The following is a 12,077-nucleotide window of genomic DNA, read 5'->3' on the forward strand; positions in this document are numbered from 1 at the left end:
ATAAATAAAATAAAATTAAATTAAAAAATGGCCATCTGGTAAGTAAGATGTTTCTCTGAGTTCTGTGAGCCACTCTCACCAGTTAATTGAGCCCAAGGAGGGGGTCGTTGGAGCCTCAAATCCATAGCCAGTGGGTCAGAAGCACAGGTGACAACCTGGATGTGTGTTTGGTGTCTGACATGGAGGGGACAGGGCAGTCTTGGGGGACTGAGCCCTTACCCTGTGGGATCTGATGCTGTCTCTGGGTAGATATTGTCAGAATTGAGTTGAATTGTTGGACGCCCAGCTGGTGTCAGAGAATTGCTTGGTGGTGTGTGAAAAAAACACACGTTGTAATAGGTGTCAGAATTGGAACACGTAACCCTTTTCTGTATTCCTCGGTCCTCTGTGCCCCTAGGAAAGCACCCCCCCCCCTTTCTTTTTGACTCTGAGCAAGACCAGGACAGCCCACGCACCTCCGAGGGATCCTCCGAGCCTTGGGGGAGTCTGGTGGTGATACAGGGCCCGCATCATCTGCCTTCCCAATGCCTTTCCACGCCTGCATCATGGTGCCCACACCACAGGGCAGGGGAAGTCTCAGATGCATCTACCTCACGTGGATGAGAGCCAGCCTGAGTACGAGCTCATTACTATTTCATGAAAATTAAAATCTAAAAAGTCCTCAGGCTGGGAATTCCCTGGCAGTCCAGTGGTTAGGACTCACCGCTTTCAATGCCGAGGGCGAGGGTTCCATCCCTGGTCGGGGATCTAAGATCCTGCAAGCCATGTAGCACGGCCAAAAAAAAAAAAAAAAAAAAAAAAAAAGAAGTACTCAGGCTAATGGTTCTCAAATTGCGGGTCCCCTCACCAGCAACACTTACACATTCTGGGAGATTGTTAGAAACGCAAATTCCTTGGGGCCCACTCTAGACCCACGGAACCAGAAACACAGGGAGTGTGGCCAGCACTCCGTGTTTTAACTGGCCTTCAGGTGGTTCTGATGTGCTCGAGTTTGAAAATGATGTAGGGAAGGGATAAAATTAGGGTGATTAGGAAACCCGGCTGATATGGTCATCCTGTGTTGGGGGTGGTGGGAGGAGGGAAGCACTCCAAGACTTTTCTCTGTGGCTTCTTGTTATCGAATCACTCTTGCTGCTTGCCGCTTACCGAATCAATACTCACAAATGTTGGTGGAATGGAAAGCTGCCTTTTATCAGGATGCCAGCGGTCTGGGGAGATGGTGGACTCAGCGTCCCCCAAAAACCACCTCTGAAGATTCTGTTCCCTCATGAAAGCTTTTAAAGGGAAACAGGGAAGTCATCTCGGTTAATCACTGAGATGGGGGGTCAGAGTCGTCACCATCCCCCACTGTGTGCAGGCTTGTGTGCAGTCTTGTTGACTTCTTGTGATTTTTCTCTAGATGCTATCTTGTTCACACAGTTTGTTTGAGAGATTACTGAAGGGGAAGCTAGGGAAGAGATCTGGTCATCAGTTAATTACTTATTCTTCATTTCTACATCTTTGATCTACGGAAAATCCAACAGGTTAGGCAAGGTATTGTGTGATCAAAAGATTTGAAAGGTGTGTTAGGGCTGGAGATAAGTAGAGCATGGGGGCACCTGGTTTAAGATTAGTGACAAGACAAAGGGATGCCTTCTGAAGAGAGCCCTTTCCTGCAAAGAGCTTTTTCCTGCCAAAAGCTGCTTATATTCTGACCACTTGAAGGGTCAGTTAAGGAGTGCTAGGCTCCTTACAGATACTTGAGAAAGTTAAGATTCTTACTCCGTACTTTAAGGGTCATAGAAACCTGATAACCACTAAATTATGTCAAGGTCTGGTCCTTCGTAGTTGCAAAGCTTCACAGCAACCTATAGCATTTACTTAATCTTTTGCCCCTTGGAATCACCATGGCGGGGCCCCATCACAGACACTGGGCTTCAATTGGCTCCAGGTGGTGCTGGGATGGTTTTTTTAAAGAAATGGTAATTATGTCATAGGATGGACGCGTTAGCTAATGCTATGGTGGTAATCATATTGCAATATATAAATATATCAAATCAACACATTTTATAGCTTAAACTTACACAGTGTTATGTCTGTTATAGCTCAATGAAGCTGGGACCAAAAAAAAAAAAAAAAAAAAACGCTCCCCAGGAGGTGCAGCCCAGGGTGAGAGCCTGGCGTTTTAGTCCAGAAGTACGTCCTCATGCATCCTGCCGCTCAAGAGTGCCTGCCCTGCCACAAGGCTGTCCGCTGCACCTTGCAGACACCTTTGGGATGGGGTGGTGTTGGCAGGGGTCGGGAAGACAAATGAATAGGTAACCATAAGAATGTGAAAAGTGCTATAAGGAGGAAAAGTACAGGCTCCTAGGGGATCATGAGCAAGTAAGTACTTCCTTAACCCAAGCTGGGGGAGGGGAGGCGGGGCAGGGGTAACCCCAGGGACGATTTCTGGGAAGAAGCTCAGGGAAATGTAAAGGAGGAGACATGAGGTGAAGGCGGGTGAGGAGGGTACACCACTTATGCCACGTCCCATGGCCCAGAACACCGGCTGCAAGGGAGGCCGAGAAGTGTAGCCTTGATCAGGCTGCCCTCGGACCAGCTGAAAGTCAGGGTTCCACCCCGGAGGTGGAAAGACCCTGACTACGCAGCAGAAATTCTGCCAACAACTTGACACACCATCTCATGGAATCCTTGCTGCAACGCCTGTCTTATAAATGGAGACACTGAGTCACAGCCTCTGTCTCTGAGCCTCCGCTGCCACGTACGAAGCATGACTCCCTCTGTGCACGTGTGAGGATTGATTTAAGAAACACGTGAGGCTGCTGGTACATAGTAGGGCCTCTGGTAGGTGTGAGATGCTCTTCTGAGAGCCTCTGGCCCGTGGAAATGACTCGCACGCCACCTGGTGGTTGAACAGCACGCAGCCGTTGTGCCACCTGGTGGCCGCATCCCGCAATTGCTCCGCGGAACTAGGGGTGCTGCTTCTACCGGGGATCTCAATCTCGGCTCCCTGGGGGAGCCAGGCGAATGGGGCAAGTGAGGGAAGCTGTCTGGGTGTGAGACACAGGGGGCGATGGGGATTGTTGCATACTGCGAAGCCTTCGCAAATCTCCAGCAAAGCGTCGCCACGTGGAATGCAGACCTAGAATTAATTCTCTTAAATTGTGATCCACACCCCCCCCGCAAGAAATTCCAATGCGTGTGGAAAGCATCTCCATTTTCAGAGATGGGAACTAATCAAAAATATTTTTGCAAACACTATATTGGCCAAACACACGTGGAGGCTGGCTATAGCCCGTGGCTCACCACTTTGTGATGTCTTATAGTATGGTCTTACGGTATTTTCAAAATAAATCTTCCCTCACCTTCTTTTCGGGGGACTGTGATGGTTAATTTTATGTGCCAACCTGACTGGCTCACAGGGTTCCCAGATGTTTATTTCTGGGTGTGTCTGTGAGGATGTTTCTGGAAGAGTTAGTGTCTGAATCGGTAGACTGAGTGAAACAGATGGTCCTCCCCAATATGGGTAGGGGTCACTCAACTCAGAACAGAAAGGTGGAGGGAGGGCGAATTCTCTCTCTCTCTCTCTGCCTGACTATTGAGCTGGGACATTGGTCTTCTCTTGCCCTTGGACTGGAACCACTGGCGTTCCTGGTTCTCCCCGATTGTGGGATTTCTCTGCCAATCATGAACCAATTATTATAAGACAATTTTTCATAATAAATATACAGTATATATCTGTATCGATATATCTCCTATTGGTTCTGTTTCTCTGGAGAACCTTGACTAATACAGTGACTTTTTATTAAGTGTCTCTTACGTGCTTATGCTTTACCTGCATTATTCTCATGTCATTGTCCCTGAAATTTAAAGGGTAGTTTCTTATTATTTCAATTTTAAAATCATTAATAATAGCACTGGCTAACTTTTGTCACGCTCTAGTCTCCTGCTAAATATTTTGCTAAATGCAGTATGCAAATGACTTCATTGGGTTTCTACACCAAGCCTTTGAAGTGGATTCTGCTGTCATCCTCATTTTGCATATGAGGAGACAAGCACAGAAGCTGAGCGCCCTCCCCAAGGTCACACAGCTTTTTTTTTTTTCTAATTTTTTGAAGTAAAGTTGATTTGTAATGTTGTGTTAATTTCTGCTGTATATCAAAGCGACTCAGTTATATACATATATATATATATTCTTTTTCAAATTCTTTTCCATTATGGTTTACCACAGGATATTGAATATAGTTTCCTGTGCTATATAGTAGGACCTTGTTGTTTATCCATCCTGTATAGACTAGTTTGCCTCTGCTAATCCCAAATTCCCAATGCTTCCCGCCCCCCCCACCTCCCTCCCCTTGGCAACCACCAGTCTGTTCTCTCCAAGTCTGTTTCTTTTTTGTAGGTATGTTGATTTGTGTTGTATTTTAGATTCCACATGTAAGTGATATCATGTGATATTTGTCTTTCTCTGTCTGACTTACTTCACTTAGCATGACCATCTCCAGGTCCATCCATGTTGCTGCAAATGGCATTATTTCATTCCTTTTTATGGCTGAGTAATATTCCATTGTATATGTGTACAGCATCTTCTTTATCCATTCATCTGTCGATGGACATTTAGGTTGCTTCCATGTCTTGGCTATTGTAAATAGTACTGCAATTGAACACTGGCATGCAAGTATCCTTTCGGATTATGGTTTTCTCTGGATATATGCCCAGGAATGGGATTGCTGGATCATATGGTAGTTCTATTTTTACTTTTGTGAGGAACCTCCATACTGTTTTCCACAGTGGCTGCACCAATTTACATTCCCACCAACAGTGTAAGAGGGTTCCCTTTTCTCCACACCCTCTCTAGCATTTATTATTTGTAGACTTTTTTTTTTTTTTTTTTAAATATTTATTTATTTATTTATTTATTTTTGGCTGTGTTGGGTCTTCGTTTCTGTGCGAGGGCTTTCTCTAGTTGTGGCAAGTGGGGGCCACTCCTCATCGCGGTGCACGGGCCTCTCACTATCGCGGCCTCTCTTGTTGTGGAGCACAGGCTCCAGACACGCAGGCTCAGTAATTGTGGCTCACGGGGCTAGTTGCTCCGCGGCATGTGGGATCTTCCCAGACCAGGGCTCGAACCCGTGTCCCCTGCATTGGCAGGCAGATTCTCAACCACTGCGCCACCAGGGAAGCCCTAGACTTTTTGATGATGGCCATTCTGACTGGTGTGAGGTGGTAGCTCATTGTAGTTTTGATTTGCGTTTCTCTAATAATTAGTGATTTTGAGCATCTTTGCATGTGCCTGTTGGCCATCTGTATGTCTTCTTTGGAGAAATGTCTATTTAGGTCTCTGCCCATTTTTTAAAATTTATTTATTTATTTATTTATTTTTTTTTTTTTTGTGGTGCGTGGGCCTCTCACCGTTGTGGCCTCTCCCGTTGTGGAGCACAGGCTCCGGACGCGCAGGCTCAGCGGCCATGGCTCACGGGCCCAGCCGCTCCATGGCATGTGGGATCTTCCCGGACCGGGGCACGAACCCGTGTCCCCTGCATTGGCAGGCGGACTCTCAACCACTGCGCCACCAGGGAAGCCCTCTGCCCATTTTTTTATTGGGTTGTTTGGGGTTTTTTTTGTTATTGAGTTGTATGAGCTGTTTGTATATTTTGGAGTTTAAGCCCTTGTCAGTCTCATCGTTTGCAAATATTTTCTCCCAGGTGGTAGGTTGTCTTGGTCACACAGCTTTGGATCGTCTTTTGTTGCCTGGTTCACTGTCAGCCATAGCTACCACACTTCACTCATTGATCCTGTGTGTCTAACACCTCTAAACATTTGACTTTTCCGCCTCTTATATATAGGCTTTAAAAATTGACACGCGGTCACACAATATTTTTGAATTTGAGGCCTGAGAGGGACCATGGGTAAGACTAGACCAATCCCCTAATTTGCCAGATAAAGAAACTGAATCCCATAATAGTTATTCAGGCAAAATCACATAGCTAGTTGTTTCAAAAAAAAGATGTAAAATACTGGAAGAAAATATAAAAAGTATGTATGGAATCTAGATGAGCTTGAAAAAGTATATCCATACACCTGGGTACCGGTGGCAAGTACTGGGATGGAGGGTGCATCAAGGCAAACCCAGCCTGGGGGGCAACAGATGTGGGGTCGACTTGGCAGGGTGAGGAGGCAGAAGCGGCTGCATGTGGGTGCGTTGGGGGCCTCCAAGCCCGCCCCCGGGTTGGATGATTCCCTAGGAAGCCTCACAGGACTCAGCGTAGAGTCGTACTCCTAGCTATGGTTCATTGCAGCTAAGGATACACGACAAAATCAGCAAAGGTAAAGGCGCATGGGGTGGGGTCTGCAGAAAACCAGGCCCAAGCTTCCAAGTCCTCTCCTTGTGAGTCACACTGATCACACGTAAATAGATAAATAAATAAATATATATATAAATTTATTTGGCTGGACCGGGTCTTTTTTTTAACATCTTTATTGGAGTATAATTGCTTTACATTGTTGTGTTAGTTGCTGCTTATAACAAAGTGAATCAGCTATACATATACATATATCCCCATATCTCTTCCCTCTTGTGTCTCCCTCCCACTCTCCCTATCCCACCCCTCTAGGTGATCACAAAGCATTGAGCTGATCTCCCTGTGCTATGCGGCTGCTTCCCACTAGCTATCTATTTTACGTTTGGTAGTGTATATATGTCCATGCCACTCTCTCACTTTGTCCCACCTTACCCTTCCCCCTCCCCGTGTCCTCAAGCCCATTCTCTACGTCTGCATCTTTATTCCTCGGACCTGGTCTTAGTTGCAGCATGTAGGATCTTCTTTGTGGCACGCATGTGGGATCTAGTTCCCTGACCAGGGATCGAACCCGGGCCCCGTGTATTGGGAGCGCAGAGTCTTAGCCACTGGACCACCCGGGAAGTCCCTACGCTGATCACACTGAACTCCTCTAGTGACGTGACAATGCCTGTGATGAAATCCAATTCATATTTTGTGTCAAGGCAAGAAAATTTAAATGTAAGAATTTTCTCTGCCTGTTTGGGCCTCCTCCCTCCCCTTTAATGTGTGTTGTGCACCTGCCTTAACCAGACCTCCTCAGGAGATAAACTTCTTTCTTAATCTTGTCAGGGGCGACAATGACCCATGACCCACTGTTACCCAAAAACTGGATGCCCCTCTTGGTGGGCATCGAACCAAAAGACACGACCAAGCCAAAGATCGGGATTAAGAAGGTTGTATTACTTGCAGCAAGGAAGGAGAACACCAGGGATTTTCCCCAAACAGCAAAATTGGGGAAGTTCTAAGCTAAGGGAGGAGAATTCAGCATAGAATTGGGGCCCAAGGTTGAGTCCAAGTGTTATTTGATTGAAGTCAAGAGGGTCAGAAAAGGTGAACATCATCCAGTTCATCTGGCGGTTGCGCCCTTGAGGAGGGTTTAAGTTCCGCAAAACAGCTCAAGGATGTGCTTCAGGAAGTCTTTACAACTGATTTGTTATCTTTGCTGTTGTCACTTGCCTGATAACAGTCCTTTGTTCCTGCATTCTTCTGTTCCCTCAAGATCATTAATTAGTGAGACCTGTTCAAGGATAAGCACTGCAGGCTCAGATCACAAAGTGGCTCAGGCCAAAAATGGCTTCTCTGGGGCTTCCCTGGTGGCACAGTGGTTGGGGGTCCGCCTGCTGATTCAGGGGACACAGGTTCATGCCCCGGTCCGGGAGGGTCCCACGTGCCGCAGGGCGGCTGGGCAACGGGAGAGGCCACAACAGTGAGAGGCCCGCGTACCACAAAAAAAAAAAAAAAAAAAAAGGCTTCTCTGTGTCAAGAAAGGCACGCCTGGTTCCCTTTCTCTGGACATCCCTTACCCTATCTGCTTAGACCACTACTCAGTTTGTATGTGTATGTGTAGATCTGGATTGTGTACACTGTCAGTACGTCATCTGACTCTAACCCTTTGTCTCAAAAACTTATATAACTGTGCTTTGACCTCTAATGGGTGGAACAGTCTTCGGAGCTTTCTGAAGGACTGTCTCCTGGGTTATAACCCTCAGGTTGGCTCGAATAAAATTTTCCACTTCTGGGAATGCCCTGGTAGTCCAGTGGTTAGGACTCGGCACTCCCACTGCCAAGGGCCCGGTTCAATCCTTGGTCCGGGAACTAAGATCCCACTAGCCATGCGGCACGGCCAAAAATAAAAAAATAAAAAAATTCCATTTCTTTCTTAGATCAACTATTGATTAATCTTTTCATTGACACCTGTGAGGTGTCCACCAGGGAAGCTCATTAGAGACTTAGGGCCAAAGGGTTTTCACTGGGGGCTGGTCACAAAGGCTCCCCCTGCGTAGCACCTACCCAAATCCCAGACTACCAGAAGGAAAGCAGGTGGTCGGCATAAGCCATACTGTTGGTACAAACAGGGTAGGCAGGTGAGTCACTGTAGTTGATGCCGAAAATTTGGCCTCTGTGCACTGGTGCCAAATCGAATCTCGGAGACAGTTTTATTGCTTTGCCAGGCAAAGGGGGATGCAGCAGGCTTGTGCCCCTCAAAACTGTGTGTCCCAACTCAGGAGGATTTGGTGAGGAGTTTTATAGCCATGGTTCAAGGGTGGGGCTGCTGGTAAGGATTAGGGTGTGTGCAGGGACTGCACTCCTTTCATCTGGCCTCAGGTGGTCTTCTCTGGAATGAAGAAAGCTAACATCTTCCATTTGTTGGGGGTTTCAGTTCTATAAAGAGCTCAAAGAGGACTTTCCTGGCGGTCCAGCGGTTAAGACTCCTCGGTTCCACTGCAGGGGGGCGCAGCTTCTATCCCTGGTCGGGGAACTAAGATCCTGCATGCCACGCAGCTCAGCCAAAAAAAAAAAAAAAAAAATAGGGTTCATATAGTCAATGGAGAAATATAATTACAATCAAAGATCCAATTTTGGAGCATGGATTGTGTGCCAAGGAGGTCACATGTGTGTGTTTTAAAGCCCTTGTAATCTCTTTCAAGTTGGTTTTGCTGTTGTGGAACACCCAGGAACGTTTTTGTTCAGGGAGCTTAAATATTTACTCCAAGTTCTTTCAGCAAGTGTAGGTCTAACAATTGTTTTAATATAGATCAGTCTGGGGGCAAACTCCCCAGTGTTTCTGTAACACCTGATTGAATATAGCTTCTTCCTTGCTCTCAAGACCCAGAAAACAAAAACTAAGCCCTCAAATATACAACATGCTCTGAAATAATTGCTTGTACTACATAGATTAAAGACCTCACAATCCTTTTTCCTGGTTGAGGGCAATAGAAAGAATTTGGCAAGTCATAGGTACTTCTATTTTTTTTAATTGAAGTAGAGTTGATTTACAATGTTGTGTTAGTTTCAAGTGTACAGCAAAGTGATTCAGTTACATATATATATTCTTTTTTTTTTTTTTGCGGTACGCAGGCCTCTCACTGTTGTGGCCTCTCCCATTCCGGAGCACAGGCTCCAGACGCGCAGGCTCAGTGGCCATGGCTCACGGGCCTAGCCGCTGTGCGGCATGTGGGATCTTCCTGGAACGGGGCACGAGCCCGCGTCCCCTGCATTGGCAGGCGGACTCTCAACCACTGTGCCACCAGGGAAGCCCTATATTCTTTTATATATACATTCTTTTTCAGATTCTTTTCCCTTATAGGTTATTATAAAATGTTGAGTATAGTTCCCTGTGCTATACAGTAGGTCCTTGTTGGTTATCTATTTTATATATAGTAGTGTGTATATGTCAATCCCCAAATCCTAATTTATCCCTCCCCCCACTTTTCCCCTTTGGTAACATAAGTTACCAGAGAGAGAGAGAGAAACCTCTTTCTTATTGGGAATTCCAAGCATATCCACTTTCCTGATTCTTTTCAATCTCCCTGTGCCCTTTGCTGTTACATAAACATATTTTGCAGAGATTTTGGAATTGTGATAATGTCCCGTGATTTTTCGCACAGTAAGCAAAGCTCAAAATGTGTCTTGGGATTTGGTGTGGCACAGAAAGTGGCTGGAAGAAAAGCTCAGAGAAAGAGATACTGGGCGGGCTTCCCTGGTGGCGCAGTGGTTGAGAGTCTGCCTGCCGATGCAGGGGACACGAGTTCGTGCCCCAGTCCGCGAAGATCCCACATGCCGCGGAGCGGCTGGGCCCGTGAGCCATGGCCACTGAGCCTGCGCGTCTGGAGCCTGTGCTCTGCAACGGGAGAGGCCACAACAGTGAGAGGCCCGCGTACCAAAAAAAAAAAAAAAAGAGAGAGATACTGGGTAAGCCAGAGGGCAAAAAGCACAGCCTCTGGTCAATGTTTGTCGTCCATATGTAGAGAAATACTGGTTCATTGTCCAAGTACAGAAAAGTCTGCAGCAGGATGGTCATATCTCTAGTTCAACAACCGAAATGACTAAATAAATGGATGCATGGCCACCAGGAGTGAGAGGGAAGCAAGGGCTGGCCTTGTCGTGGTTGGGGAATTTCTCACTGTTTTAATATATTCTGGTCAAGAGTCAGGGGCTAAGCCTAGATAGAGATGGGTTAGCCTATTTTTATTTAAAAAAATAAAAAGAGGGCTTCCCTGGTGGCGCAGTGGTTGGGAGTCTGCCTGCTAGTGCAGGGGACACGGGTTCGAGCCTTGGTCTGGGAAGATCCCACATGCCACGGAGCAGCTGGGCCCATGAGCCACAACTACTGAGCCTGCGCATCTGGAGCCTGTGCTCTGCAACAAGAGGCCGCCATAGTGAGAGGCCTGCACACCGCGATGAAGAGTGGCCCCCGCTTGCCACAACTAGAGAAAGCCCTCGCACAGAAACGAAGATGCAACACAGCAAAAATAAATAAATTAAGTTAATAAACTCCTACCCCCAACATCTTCTTTAAAAAAATAAAAAAATAAAAAATAAAAAATAAAAAGAAACAGGTATTACTATTGAGCCCATAGCAGAGATGAATGGAATGGTGAGGGGGGGGAAATGAATCAGAAAGAACAGATGGGGCAAGTAGAAATGAACTAACAAGATATTAGCTTAAATATAAAACAGTGAATCACTATGCTGTACACCTGAAACTAATATAATATTGTAAATCAACTATACTTCAATTAAAAGAAACACACACACACACAATGTGAGACTGCTTCACGTCCCTCTAGGGTGGCTAGAATTAGAAAGTCAGATAACAATAACTGTTGGTGAGGATACAGAGAAGTCAGAACATTCATACACTGCTGGGGGCCTTTCTGAGGTACCTGACACCTCCTGAGTGGGTCCCTCTGTGCACCTAGGAAACCAGAAGCCCTGGCTGGGATCTCCCCTCCACCACCGGCTTGCTGCCTGATCTCCACCTGGTCCCTTCCCATCCCTGCTTCGCTGGCAAGAGAATCTGGAGCAATGTGCGCTCTTAAAAGCAGCAAGAGAAAAACAAAGTGTTATCTACAAAGGAACCCCCATATGGCTATCAGCAGAAACTTTGCAGTCCAGAAGGGAGTGACAGGATATATTCAAAGTGCTGAAAGGAAAACACTTCTAAGCAAGACTACTTCACCCAGCAAAGTTGGTAAAGAGTTTTCCAGGCAAACAATAGCTGATGGAATTCATCACCCGAAGCCCGAGCACCACAACCACTGAGCCTGCACTCCAGAGCCCACGAGCCACAACTACTGAAGCCTGCGCCCCTAGAGCCCATGCTTTACAATGAGAAGCCACTGCAATGAGAAGCCCGCACACCACAATGAAGAGCAGCCCCCCACCCCGTTCCTACTCGCCGCAACTAGAGAAAGCCCGCGCACAGCAACAAAGACCCAACGCAGCCTAAAATAAATAAATAAATAAATTAATTTTTTTAAAAAAGTCTGCAGGAGACCAGTTGGATGGGTGGCAAGAATAGGGGCTGACATACTGGGGCAGGGGGCGCCTCGACTAGCTTCTGCTGCAGCATAAAGGACAGTGTGGGAGGGAGGTCAGCAAGATGGCGAAATAGGAGGCCCTGTCCCCGGAGGATAATAGCGTGAGAGCTCTGGAAGCCAGGAGAGTAGTTCCGTTCCCCACGTGGACCACGGACTCCAAGTTCAGCCACGTTGGACAGGATGAGAACAGCCTCACCCTGCCCACATCACC

Source organism: Mesoplodon bidens (genome assembly GCF_964165515.1).
Source record: "Mesoplodon bidens genome assembly, chromosome: 18".
NCBI classification, from domain to species: domain Eukaryota; kingdom Metazoa; phylum Chordata; class Mammalia; order Artiodactyla; family Ziphiidae; genus Mesoplodon; species Mesoplodon bidens.